General features: G+C 39.1%; 1 protein-coding gene across 1 annotated transcript in view; it reads right to left on the bottom strand.

Annotated features, from left to right (window-relative positions):
• LOC120526090 (adhesion G protein-coupled receptor F5-like) overlaps nt 1-8,727 on the bottom strand; it is a 97,947-nt gene extending 89,220 nt beyond the window's left edge. The window contains exon 1 of the mRNA XM_039748987.1: nt 8,512-8,727. The gene's annotated coding sequence lies outside the window, so the exon portion shown is untranslated. The remainder of the gene's footprint in view (nt 1-8,511) is intronic.
• Between the last annotated feature and the right edge of the window lie 4,879 nt (nt 8,728-13,606).

Here is a 13,606-nt window from a genome sequence, read left to right as displayed (position 1 = left end):
GAATGGATCAATTTGGCATTTAAAACCCATAAATAACCCATAAATGTTAGATTCCTATTGTAGGGACAGATTTGTTCTTTTGATAGCTGATTCATTTTTTGTTGAGAGTGACACAAAGGTGCCGATTTATATTAACATTTGTTACTTTCATTAATTAATATTTACAACACTTGCAATATACTGTATAAATGGCTTCAGCTTTAGATCAGGTAGTACCAAGGGATCTACAATCAATGAATACATCATTTGTAAAGAGGTAAAGAAACATTATATATCTATCTAGCATTGATAGTATTTGTAACCTGCAACCAATATAAACATTATTTAGCAACCTTTGAATGCTCCTGAACTAATAATCTGTCGTGAATTCTATAATGTTTGTCTTATTAATGAAAGCTATTATGTGGTGTTTCTGAGGCACACATTTCTTTCAAAGGACAGAGAAAGATAGAGAGAGTAGGCTGAACAAACAGATGCTGCTGTTTAGAACAGCTGAGCATAACAATATTATACACCACTTTCCTTATAATGTATACCCACTGCTATAAAGATATAGATAGTAGCAGAAGAAACTTGTAAGATATTCATTAAAGTAGTAATAGCAGAGGTATTCTCATGTATATAGAGTATGTTGAAATTTGTAGTTGCATGTCTGCCCAACATGCAACACATCAGCAATCTCCTGCACCATTAGAAACAAATCAAGGCAATTTGTGATAGATAGATAGATATACTCAGCAAAAAAAGAAACGTCCTCTGACTTTCAACTGTTTTTACTTTCAGTAAACTTAAATGTGTAAATATTTGTATGAACAGTAAAAGAGTTAACACCATAAGACATAAACTAAAAATGTTTCACAATGTGTCCCTGAATGAAGGGAGGCTCAAAATCAAAAGTACCAGTCAGTATCTGGTGTGGCCACCAGCTGTTGAAGTACTACAGTGCATCTCCTCCTCATGGACTGGACCAGATTTGTCAGTTCTTGCTGTGAGATGTTACCCCACTTTTCCACCAAGGCACCTGCAAGTTCCTGGACAATTCTGGGGGGAATGGCCCTAGCCCTCACCCTGCGATCCAACAGGTCCCAGACGTGCTCAATTCCTTCGACGATAAACACAAATCCGTCCATCACCCCTGGTGAGACAAAACCGTGACTCATCATTGAAGAGCACTTTTTGCCACTCCTGTCTGGTCCAGCGAAGGTGGGTTTGTGCCCATAGGCGGCATTGTTGCTGGTGATGTCTGGTAAGGACCTGCCTTACAACAGGCCTACAAGCCCTCAGTCCAGCCTCTCTCAGCCTATTGTGGACAGTCTGAGCACTGATGGAGGGATTGTGTGTTCCTGGTGTGACTCGGGCAGTTGTTGTGGCCATCCTGTACCTGTCACGCAGGTGTGATATTCGGATGTACCGATCCTGTGCAGGTGTTGTTACACGTGGTCTTCCACTGCGAGGATGATCAGCTGTCCTTCCTGTCTCCCTGTAGCGCTGTCTTAGGCGTCTCACAGTGCGGACATGGCGATTTATTGCCCTAGCCCAGGGGTCCTCAATCCCAGTCCTGGAGAGCCGCAGTGGCTGCAGGTTTTTGTTCTGACCTGGTTGCTTAATTAGAAAGCAATTCTTGCCAATAAAGCACTAACAAGCTATGAAATTAAATTAACTCTGCTATGTCAGGTCATTCTCATATCCTAGATTTTCTTTCCCTTTCTATCATGCAAATGATTTGAAGGCTAAAATGGACGAGTAATTCTCAGTCCTTCACTTTTTTCTCTTCATTTTTCTTCCAAGTATTTAATTAAACCCAATAGTGCAGATAAATACACACAGGTGTAAATGTAAATAAGCTAAATGTAGAAATGCTGCTCTCTCTTGTCATTTGCATGTTATTGATAATAAGGAGCAATTAAAATAGCTGTTTAAGACAAAATTAAGCAATAAGGGCTCAAAATCACTAAAGTGAAGCAGAAGTGTTACTTTAGCAATAAGTGCTTTTTATTAAGCAACTGGGTTGGAGCAAAAACCTGCAGCCACTGCGGCTCTCCAGGACCGTGATTGAGGACCCCTGCCCTAGCCACATCAGCAGTCCTCATGCCTCCCTGCAGCATGCCTAATGCACGTTCACGCAGATGAGCAGGGACCCTGGGCATCTTTCTTTGGGTGTTTTTCACAGTCGGTAGACAAGTCTCTTTAGTGTCCTGCGTTTTTAGAACTGTGACCTTAAATGCCTACTTTCTGTAAGCTGTTAAGGTCTTAACGACCATTCCACAGGTGCATGTTAATTAATTGATTATGGGTAATTGAACATGCATGGAAAACATTGTTTAAACCCTTTACAATGAAGATCTGTAAAGTTATTTGGATTTTTAAAACATTATTGTTGAAATACACAGTCCTGAAAAAGGGACGTCTCTTTTTTTGCTGAGTATAGATAGATAGATAGATAGATAGATAGATAGATAGATAGATAGATAGATAGTAATCAAATTATCCTTTAGGGAAAATTCACAAATTATACATTTATAGGTTACCTGCAGATGTCAGGTAGTACAATCTCCAGTTACTAGTATTTATCAAAGGCTGCATTTCAGCTAATCGACCAGACAGACTACATTTTATTTTAGAGTCTCAAACAGATGTTTAGTGAGTGGTATCAGGCAGAAAGGGAGCCATAAACGATAACGGGGAAAACAGTCAGGACAGTTTTTGCAAGATATTTTCCTACTACTTTTCCTACATTAACATAGCTGAATTGGTCAACCTCTGACACATTCACATTTAATATTTTCAGCAAAATGAATTAATCAGCAGAAGTGTGTCAATAAATTACTGGAGCTCCATCATACCAACAGCAATACAAATTTATTATGCCTCACTGTAACTGGTCTTTTTATCTTTTATTAAGTCAAAGGATTTCTTTCTTTTTAGTCATTCCGGTGTATATTTCAGAGGGTGTTTATGGTTTTTATTTATTGAGCTTCTATAAAAGCCAAATTTTCCCCTGGGGACAAATACAGTTCTATCTATCTATCTATCTATCTATCTATCTATCTATCTATCTATCTATCTATCTGTCTGTCTTTTATGGTGGAAACTTCCAGTTGTTGTATATGTTCACCGCCATTGTGATCACTTACTAGTTGATATATACTAAGAACATCCCCAGATGAATGTGGTGTGTGCAGCCTTCTTGCCTCTCTGATGTCTGTGACTTGTGTTTTTTAAATAAGATTCCTAATGTTGGATCTGCCTATCTATTTACCCTCAGCCTTCCTGATTTAATCTTTCTAGCCAGAGGACAATTCATGCCACTAATATGTCTGGCTGTTGTAAATTGCCTTTGTCAACATTTGAACCTAGGAAACTAATCTCTGCTTCCTTCAACACTGTTGGAGCCATGTATCTCTTGCTGGAACATCTCTTAAAACCTTCTGAGGCTACTCAAGGGAGTAAACAGGATTTTTAATCACAGTCTTTATGTAACATTTTATCAAGCGCAGTTTCCCTAGAATTTGTGCTTAATAACACATCATTTCATGCCACTGACATCAGTCTCTTCTATGTGTCAAAGTGTCCAGTTCTCAACTGCATATTGAACAGTACACTTATATAGATCTTACTCATGGTAACTTATAGTGCTTCTCAGAGCTGAAAAGTTGGAAAAAAACTTTTCACTTCTTTTGCTGAAACACCCCTAAAGCATGGGGGCACCTTTTTTGCTCCCAATTTCAATTGCTCAAAAACTACAACACTGCAGAAGCAAGCAACATTTTTTATTGTTAATGATTTATTCATTTAAATAATTAGAATATGCATCCGTGAGTGGCACAGTGGGTCGAGCTGCTGCCTCGCAGAAACGAGACTCGGGTTCGCTGACCAGGTCCTCCCTACGTGGAGTTTGCATGTTCTCCCCGTGTCTGCATGGGTTTACTCTGGTTTCCTCCCACAGTCCAAAGACATGCAGGTTAGGTGCACTGGCGAACCTACAGTATATTGACCCTCGTGAGTGCGTCCTGCAGTGGGCTGGCACCCTGCTCAGAGTTTGTTTCCTGCCTTGTGTCCTGTGTTGGTTGAGATTGGCTCCAGCAGATCCCTGTGACCCTGTAGTTAGGATATAACGGGTTGAATAATGGATGGATGGAATATGCAACCAATGTATGAATTATCATTCTATGATATTTGAATGTACATGGAGTAATAATCTCTTAAGTATTATATAATTTTTTGTTATTCTCTTGTTAATTAAAGCTATCACACAGGGTTTATTTTCAAAGGGCAGAGAGAAGGACAGTAGTCATTACAAAGGAGCTCTCAAGGAGCTTGGTGGTGCTGTTTGGAACAGATGAGTGTCAGGTCTTATGCATTGCTTTCCTCTTGATATGTATTTACTTACTGAAACATGCAGGTTTCATTTGGACGGTGAGAGGAAACTGGAGCACCAAGAGAAAACCATGCAGACACAGAGAGAACATGCAAACTCCACACATTCGAGGGCCCTGGACATGAACCCTTGTCTCATTTTGTGAGGCAACAGAGCTGCCACTGTGCCATCCTGCTGCCCCATTAAGTCATCCTGCAGTGTGAATGTACTTTATGATGTAAATGAGATTTCCTAAATTGGGGGAACTTCAGTTTAACACAGCACTAACTGCTAACAACATCCACCTATTCATTCTTTGTACTCACTCTTTCAAAGACAGGAATCAACCTGGGGTGGCTGCTTATTTCTCACTATACAGTATGTCAATTTTTATATGACTGAGAAAACTATTAAGTAGAAATTAGAAGAAAATCTGCAAATGCAGTTTAATGAAATGACACATATGAATTAAGGTTGTTAAAAGAATTCACATTTTAGGAACAGAAACACTGTTTGGTTAAAATTTGAATGTCACATAAATACATAAATGAAAAAGAACATAAAGACAATAAATTAATTAATTAATTAAAAAGCAATACATTATTTTAAAAAACTAATTTATATTCAGGTTTACAATCTGGTTGGTATGAGAGTTACAATTTCAGATGTTGTAGCGGTTACTCCTTACCCTCGAAGTTTTAAAGGGTTAGGCTTAGGGTTAGGAAATGGACCCTGGCTAGGATGTTCAAGGCTCATTTGGGCAGTTCTTATGTGATCTTGTGTGACTGACGAGATAAAATAAAGCCAGAGAACTGAGACCAAAGGTATAGGAGGAGAGAAAGAGAGAGACAGCCTGGTTTGGTGCAGTGGAAGGATGTGGACTAGCCCCCTAAATGTAAAAGACGTGAAAACTGATGTTTATTTCTTTCTTTTGTGTATTTTTTCTGTTGTGCTTGTGCTGTAATAAGTTCAATACACAAACCTTTGCACATTCTACTTTTCAGTTATTACTCTGGGTTGGGGGACGGTTCAGGAGCCCCTCCATCTTTTACAGTGTATTTACAGTAAAGAAGTACTTAGCTGGTATTCACAGAAACATTTTCAGTGAAGTCTGATGTTGCACAAAACTAAGAAACTGGAAAAGATGAGACTAGAAGCAGACTACAGGAAACTTAAAATGATAAGTCGAAGACTCTTTGGCAAAACAGTTTTAGCTAGGACTTGCTTGAGTGTCTCAGTCAGAGACAGAAGAAGTGGAATGATGTGAAAATAAAGATGACTTACTTAGTACATTTTTTTATCAGACTAATATTGTATAGAAAATAGGAAGAATTAGTCAGATACACACTTCAGGTTAGGAGCACGCACTGATACAGTGCATTGCCGCACCCACCACACGACAAACCAACTCAGGATCCAGATTAGGACCCGAGTACAGCCATGCAACGGATGATACCTCAGCACCACACTAGTGCAAATGGTGGGGAACAGTGTGAGATACACACTACTGTAACATTTTTTCCAACCTTAGGCAGATGACTTTTATTCTTTTTATTTATTTACTTTTATTCTTGCCTTTATTATTCTGGATGAGGGATCCTCATTTTAATGATTTTGATTATTTGCATCTTGCCTTTCTAGTAACCTGGGTGTGCAGAGTCAATCCAGAATTAAAAGTCAAGCTAACTGATATTCTGTAATGTCATTTTTTCCATCTGGCACTAATTTGCAGTGTATACAGTAAAGTGCCAACAAAAAGTACAAATATAATTATTTTATGTTTTATATTTGTCATTAATTTAGCCCACTTTGGAGAGATATGTTACCATTTTGACATTTGTGTTGTGCAGTACAGTTGCACGCGGAGCAGACAGCTTGGCTGATGTCACCATCCATGGGTGGGCAGATTCAGTCCTGGAGGGCCACATTGGTTGCAGGTTTTTGTTCCTTAATTAAAAACCAATCCTTGTCAATTATTTAATTTCATGGCTTACTAGTGCTTTAATTCGGCCATGTCAAGTCATTCTCATATCCTAGATTTTTTGTTCCTTTCTAAGGATATCATCCAAATGATTTGAAGTCTAAAACAGAGGAGTAATTCTCAGTGCTTCACTTTTTTCTCTTCACTTTCCTTCCAAGTATTTAATTAAACCCAATAGTGCACGATAAATACATACAGGTGTAAATGGTAACAAGCTAAAAGGAGAAATGCTGGTTTCCTTTGTCATTTGCATCTTATTGCTAATAAGGAGCCATTAAAAACCAAGACAACAGCTGTTTAAGACTAAAATAAGCAATAAGGGTTCAAAATCTTAATGAGCGAGACAACTAAAGTGAAGCAGAAGTGTTACTTGAGCAGTAAGTGCTTCTTATTAAGCAATTGGGTTGGAACAAAAACCTGCAGTCACTGCGGCCCTCCAGGACTGAATCTGCCTACCCCTGGATATACAATACAAGTTGCATGCATTGTTTGGAAGTAACACCTGTAATGGCTGAGACCGAGAATTTTCCTTTAGCTTACGCTGTTAAGGGAGGCTTTTCTGTGGGCCCTTGTAATCCGGACATCATGGGTTTGTGGCTGACCACCGGCAGTTACCACAGTTCAGATCTGCAAGAAGAGATGGCTTGTGGTGTAAGTTCATGGCAATACAACATGATAGTATCATTTTCTATTGATCAGTATCAAAAAAGCCAAATTAAATTGATTGTAGTTTAATGGTGTATAACAATACAATGTGAAAACTTCTGATTTCAACTTCTGGTTGAGTTTTTTCTAGCTACAGGTACGAGTAAAAGAACCATTTTTAAATGAGTGTGCCCAAAAGAATTGAAAATGTGAGAATTCATGAATATAAAACTTTGAAAGTTTAAGGTTAAATTTTAGAAAATAAGGCAACCTTTTCATGGTGGCACAGTGGTAGTGCTGCTGCCACGCAGTTAGGAGACCTGGGTTCGCTTCCCTGGTCCTCCCTGTGTGTAGTTTGCATGTTCTCCCCGTGTCTGCGTGGGTTTCCTCCCACAGTCCAAAGACATGCAGGTTAGGTGGAATGTCGATTCTAAATTGGCCTTGGTGTGTGGGTCGGTTTGTGTGTGTCCTGAGGTGGGTTGGCACCCTGCCTGGGATTGGTTCCTGCCTTGCACTGTGTTGGCTGGGATTGGCTCCAGCAGACCCCCGTGACCCTGTGTTTGGATTCAGTGGGTTGCATAATGGATGGATGGAAAACATCCTCTTTTGACAGAATAGCATGGTCTCTTTAAAGTTTACATGTTCTCTCAATGTCTGCTTCATTTGTGTTTCTTTTTACCTTCTCCTAACTTGGAGAGACATCCAAGATAAAATATGGACAGTGTGACAGATAGGGGGTGCTATCGCTCCCTTGAACCCCTGTCCAAGACTCCAGACACCAAGTAAAAGTCCAAAAGTTGACTTTATTTATATGCAACAGTGCACAAAGCACGCTCTCCTCCACTATACTCATACAATACACAATAATAATCACAATAAACTCTCCACCACTCCCAGACGCGTTGCCCTCCTAGCACCCAGCTCAGCTCGCCGTCTGGGAGCTCCCACAATCCTTTTATATTCCCTGACCCAGAAGTGTCCCAATCCCCAGTCCATGTGATCTCCTATCACTTCCAGGTCAGATCAAAAGTCCTTTTCTTCACCCTGGAAGCATGTCATTCCCCTTATCCATGTGACTCGGACGTACTTCCGGGGTGTAAGGCAAATAACCATTGTTCCTCCCTGCAACGTCTCCTAGTGGCCCCCAGGGTACCCAGCAGGGCTGTGTATAAAAACTCCAATGTCCAGGATTCCCTGCTGGCATTCGGGGCACCTCCATGCTGCAGGGAGGGCTCCACCTGGCAGCGTGGGGGTATTGGCCGGGATGAGTGGACGGCCATCTATCACAACAGCCATGTCAGTATGTGTGTGAAACGGAACCAACTTTTTTTTCTCTGGTTGGCTCGAATGCATGACTCCATTCAACCTTGAACAGAGATAAGTGAGTTCACAGAATGGATGAATGGATGGACTGAGCGGTGGAGGAATGTGTCGTTCAGGTCTCGATAGAAACAAGGCATAGTTGAACACCACCAACAATATACAGTTACTGTTAAAAGTAAAAGTTTAATAAAAATAGCACTCTTACCTTTTTGAAATAATTACTTTAAATGAACAATTCTTCCTTCTGTACTCACGCAGTTTGTCACAATTTTCAAAAATGTGCACTATGTTAAAAAAGGATTTTAAAAGTCCACAATTCAGTCTTCTTTATAGAATATAGAAGTTTTATATTTCAGAAATTTCCTGTATGTTCAATGCTAAATATCCAGACTCAGACATAGAATAAGTGTCTTTTCCACATCTTTAAATGTGTGAAGTACCATGACTAGCATGTATCACTGCAATATCTTCTTCCTGTTTTTGACTAACAAATTTTTTCCCTTGGTAGAGGGAAGGTCTTCAAGGTTAACTTTTGCATTTTTCTATGTTTGGGCATAGCCATTGGAATGTGATAAATAATTGATATACAGTAATCCCTCCTCGATCGCGGGGGTTGCGTTCCAGACCCCCCCGCGATTGGTGAAAATCCGCGAAGTAGAAACCATATGTTTGTATGGTTATTTTTATATATTTTAAGCCCTTATAAACTCTCCCACCCTGTTAACATTATTATATTTTATCTTCAAAAGAGCGCCGTCAGGAGCAGATAATGTCAGAGAGAGCCCTCCCTAAGAAAAGCAAACAATCAAAAAATCAATATGTACTTTTAAGTATACAGAAGCACCGCGATAAAGCGGCATTTTGTAGAGGAGCGTCCGTGTCCTCTGTGCAAACAGCCCCTCTGCTCACACCCCCTCCGTCAGGCAGAGAGAGAGAAAGATAGAGAGAAGCAAACAAGCACCGCGCGGGAAGCATATCTTATAGCATTGAGGAGTTTTAGTTAATATGTAATACATGCTCTGATTGGGTAGCTTCTAAGTCATCTGCCAATAGCATCCCTTGTATGAAATCAACTGGGCAATCAAACTGAGGAAGCATGTAACCTAAATTAAAAGACTCATTGTCCGCAGAAAGCGGCGAACCAGCGAAAAATCTGTGATATATATTTAGATGTGCTTACATTTAAAATCCGCGATAGAGTGAAGCCGCGAAAGTCAAAGCGCGATATAGCGAGGGATTACTGTATACTGTATTTATTTAATGACTTAAATAGCCGTTAGCAACAGAATTTGGGAGTATTTTTATGCATTGCAATTTATAATATGTGCTTTGCCTGTTTTCTGTTATTAATGGATTTTTGGTATCTTCAAGACTGATTTCTGCATACAGAGTCATAAGATGTGCAGTCAAAACTAAAGAATCTTTTGCATCTTTCTAGAAATTACGCCTTATTTTTTTAATCAAACTTGTTAATGATTGTGCCTGAAAAGTGAGATGGATATTTACATTCAAAACAACATTCATTCAAATAGCATATTTTCATACAAAAGTGATTTATGAGAAGTTAATACATTTCAATTACAAAAAATAAATATAAAAAATATTTAAAAAGTACAAAAATGCACAAAATAAAAAAAAATAAACAAATAAGCAAAAGAAATGGCAGATTTCTTAAGCATTGCTTCAATTCATGTTAACTAAGCTAATTTTTTAAGTCTATAATGGTTACAGCATCAAGTTTAATGCTGTAGTCAGATGATACGTGTAGAAGGTTAATAAAAACTCACAGCTTGAGAGATGCTGGAGAAAATAAACCTCCACTGATTCCAAGGCCAACAGACCACAAAGCATGATATAATAATGATAATCTGATTTGACAGTTTTTATCAGACTAGTTAATCCTATTACTTCAAAGAAAAACAAAAAAATTAAAATCATTTAATATTCCATTCATTCATCAAATTCAAGGTGTTTAGGGGCTGGGATTCCCACCTTGTACCCAGTGCTGAAAACATTGAATTTGATGAAGCAACAATAAATAATTAAAAAATGAATGAAATGTAAGGAATGTCCAGTGACCTCATAGAAGAAAAGCAATTAGCAGGTTTGATTTCAGTATTATCTATCAGAGAGTTCCACTAAAATACAAATTACAGAATGGTGAGCCACAGAAATGAGTCTTCTATGAGAATACATTCAGTTTTTTTTATGAATTAAAGGGGAAGGGTCACATTTTCCATTCATCCATCCATCATCCAACTTTCTATATCCTAACTACAGGGTCACGAGGGTCTGCTGGAGCAAATCCCAGCCACCACAGGGCGCGCACACACACACACACACACACACACACACCAAGCACACACTATGGACAATTTAGGATCGCCAAGCCACCTAACCTGCATGTCTTTGGGAGGAAACCAGAGCACCTGGAGGAAACCCAGACATGGGGAGAACATGCAAACTCCACACAGGGAGGACCCGGGAAGCAAACCAGGGTCTCCTAACTGCGAGGCAGCAGTGCTATCCACTGCGCCACCATGCTGCCTAATATAATAAATAAATAAATAATAGATATAGATAATACAGAAATTATCAGTGTATGATAATAGTTGTTTAAGATATGTGTGAACAATGACAGGTCAGAATGTTTCACAGCAGAAGCATATCAAGAGTGTCAAATACTTAAAGGTCAGTATGACCTTTCTTTGCAGGAAAGTGGTTTGCATGTATAAAGGTTCTGTTTCTAGAGGTGGTTGAGGCCGTGTGGAAGAAACGAGGGGGCAGTATGATGTTAAGGAGTTTGACAGCTTGGGGGTAAAAACTCTCCTGCAGCCTGGCAGATCGGGCTCTGCTGCAGTATCTTCTCATGGATGGCAGAAGTGTGAAAAGTCCATGTGAGGGGTGTAAGGGGTCCTGGACACAGTTTGTAAAATATGTCCTGTAGTGAAGGGAGAGGCACCCTAATAATGTTCTCTGCTGTTCATGTTCACTAACAAATACAACATGTCTCGTTAATCTGTTTGGCAGTCAGCTACTGTGTATCACCATGCCCTCTGGTATTGCACTGCAACAGTTAATTTTAACAAGAGGATATTAAAGATAAATATGACAAAAACAAGAGAGGTTTAACAAGAAGAGAATGCAAAACATCTCCTAAGCCCAAAATAGAACAGTTCTTTAAAGATAATGATGCAAAGAAAGCATGACATGGCTTGTAGATTCCTCCTGGCTATAAAACAAAAAACACAATGTAGCTCTTAGTGAGGAATTTGACTATGAAAACATACATTCTTTCTTTCTTTTTTATGACTTCACCATTTAATACATTGTTCTACAGCTTTATGAAAGGAATAGAAAAGAAATCATTACCGCATAGCTAAGTCAGCAGGGCTCAGCTTTTCAAGGTAATCAGTCCCATGGTGCAGCTAATAGGCTTGACAGGGTGAGACATAAATACGTCAACATAAGCACAGAAGAATTAGCCACCCTGTTCATCTATCTTTAGGTAGATGTCCAAATATTTAAACCAAAGTCTTTGACACAAATCTGTATCAACGGAGGAACTTATTATATATAAAATACAATAATAAAAAGTATAAATGTCATAGTCTCATCATTCCTTTAGTAACATGCTGGGTAGAAATGATACTGAAAGCGGCAGTCACAGTCAGAGACACTGCACAAATTCTTACATAAGGCTTTTCCCTAACACTCACTCACTCCATGTTGTTCATTTAGCAGTTATCTCATAGAATTGTTTTCCAGTGAAATATCTGCTTACAAAGCATTTGCTTCAACTTGGTTGTTTGTCTGTAAGTGCCATGAAGCTGCATGATGGCACAGAAGGCTATTCCTTGGTACTTTCATTTAGGGCTCTGAAGAGCACTTTGAATGTGCAAATATTAACGTTATTATCGTTATCATTTGACAAAACTTCATCAGGAATAATAAAATCGGTCACAGTTACATCATCAGTTACTGTAAAACACTGACCATTTGCCCATTTCTTATTTTTGAGATAATGTACACTAGTAATTTTCAAATTTGACCTAAACTCCTCCAGCAGATTAAAACAGAGTGATGGCCCTGTGGCTCAGGGTCTGCGCTGGTATCTTGGAAGGGTGCCAGTTCAAACCCTGTTACTGCCAGATCCTAGTCTGTTGGGTCCTTGAGCAAGCCCCTCAACCTGAAAATTGCTCTGGGGTGCTGTATAATGGCTGACCCTGTGTTCTGATCCACAAAAGTCATGTGAAAAGACAATTTACCCTCAATTATTAACAAGATTTCAGATATTTAAATGATTAAGGTCTGTTTGAAATCTAAACGTGACTCTGTTTTCAGGAACAGAGGTAACATTTGTTCAGCGGGGGAATAACAACAACAACAACAACATTCATTTATATAGCACATTTTCATACAAACAGTAGCTCAAAGTGCTTTACATAATAAAGAATAGAAAAATAAAAGACACAATAAGAAAACAAAATAAATCAACATTAATTAACATCGAATAAGAGTGAGGTCCAATGGCCAGGGGGGACAGAAAAAACAAAAAAAAACTCCAGACGGCTGGAGAAAAAAATAAAATCTGTGGAGATTCCAGACCATTAGACTGCCCAGTCCCCTCTACCTAACATAAATGAAACAGTCCTCTTTGGATTTAGGGTTCTCACGGAAGGACTTGATGATGATGGTCACGTAGACTTCTGCCTTTTAATCCATCCATCATTTTTGGAGCCTCATGAAGCTTTGAGTAGGTGGTGGTGGCGCAGGAAAAAGAAACAGAAAAAGAGAGTAGGGGTCTGTACGGATTTTAGAGCCACCATGAATAGTTATTATGAGGAAATTGAACATATAGAGTATCAGGATTAAGTTAAATTAAGTTAGATTGAAGTTATAAAAAGGCCATGTTAAAGTAATGTGTTTTCAGCAGTGTTTTAAAGTGCTCTACTGTATCAGCCTGGTGAATTCCTATTGGCAGGCTATTCCAGATTTTAGGTGCATAACAGCAGAAGGCCGCCTCACCACTTCTTTTAAGTTTTGCTCTTGGGATTCTAAGCAGACACTCATTTGAGGATCTGAGGTTACGATTTGGAATATAAGGTGTCAGACACTCCGATATATAAGATGGGGCGAGATTATTTAAGGCTTTATAAACCATAAGAAGAATTTTAAATAGCAGTTTGCAGGAAACAAAACAAGAGATGACTGATTGATGATTGATTGATGACTAGGGGCTTCATCCCCTGCTCGCTTCGCTAACCAACCCCCGGGCTGGCGCTATGCGCTAACCACTT

The sequence above is a fragment of the Polypterus senegalus genome, chromosome 3 (assembly GCF_016835505.1).
Source record: "Polypterus senegalus isolate Bchr_013 chromosome 3, ASM1683550v1, whole genome shotgun sequence".
Classification (NCBI taxonomy): domain Eukaryota; kingdom Metazoa; phylum Chordata; class Cladistia; order Polypteriformes; family Polypteridae; genus Polypterus; species Polypterus senegalus.
The sequence above is the reverse complement of the archived record's forward strand: the minus strand, read 5'-3'. Positions and strand labels throughout refer to the sequence as shown.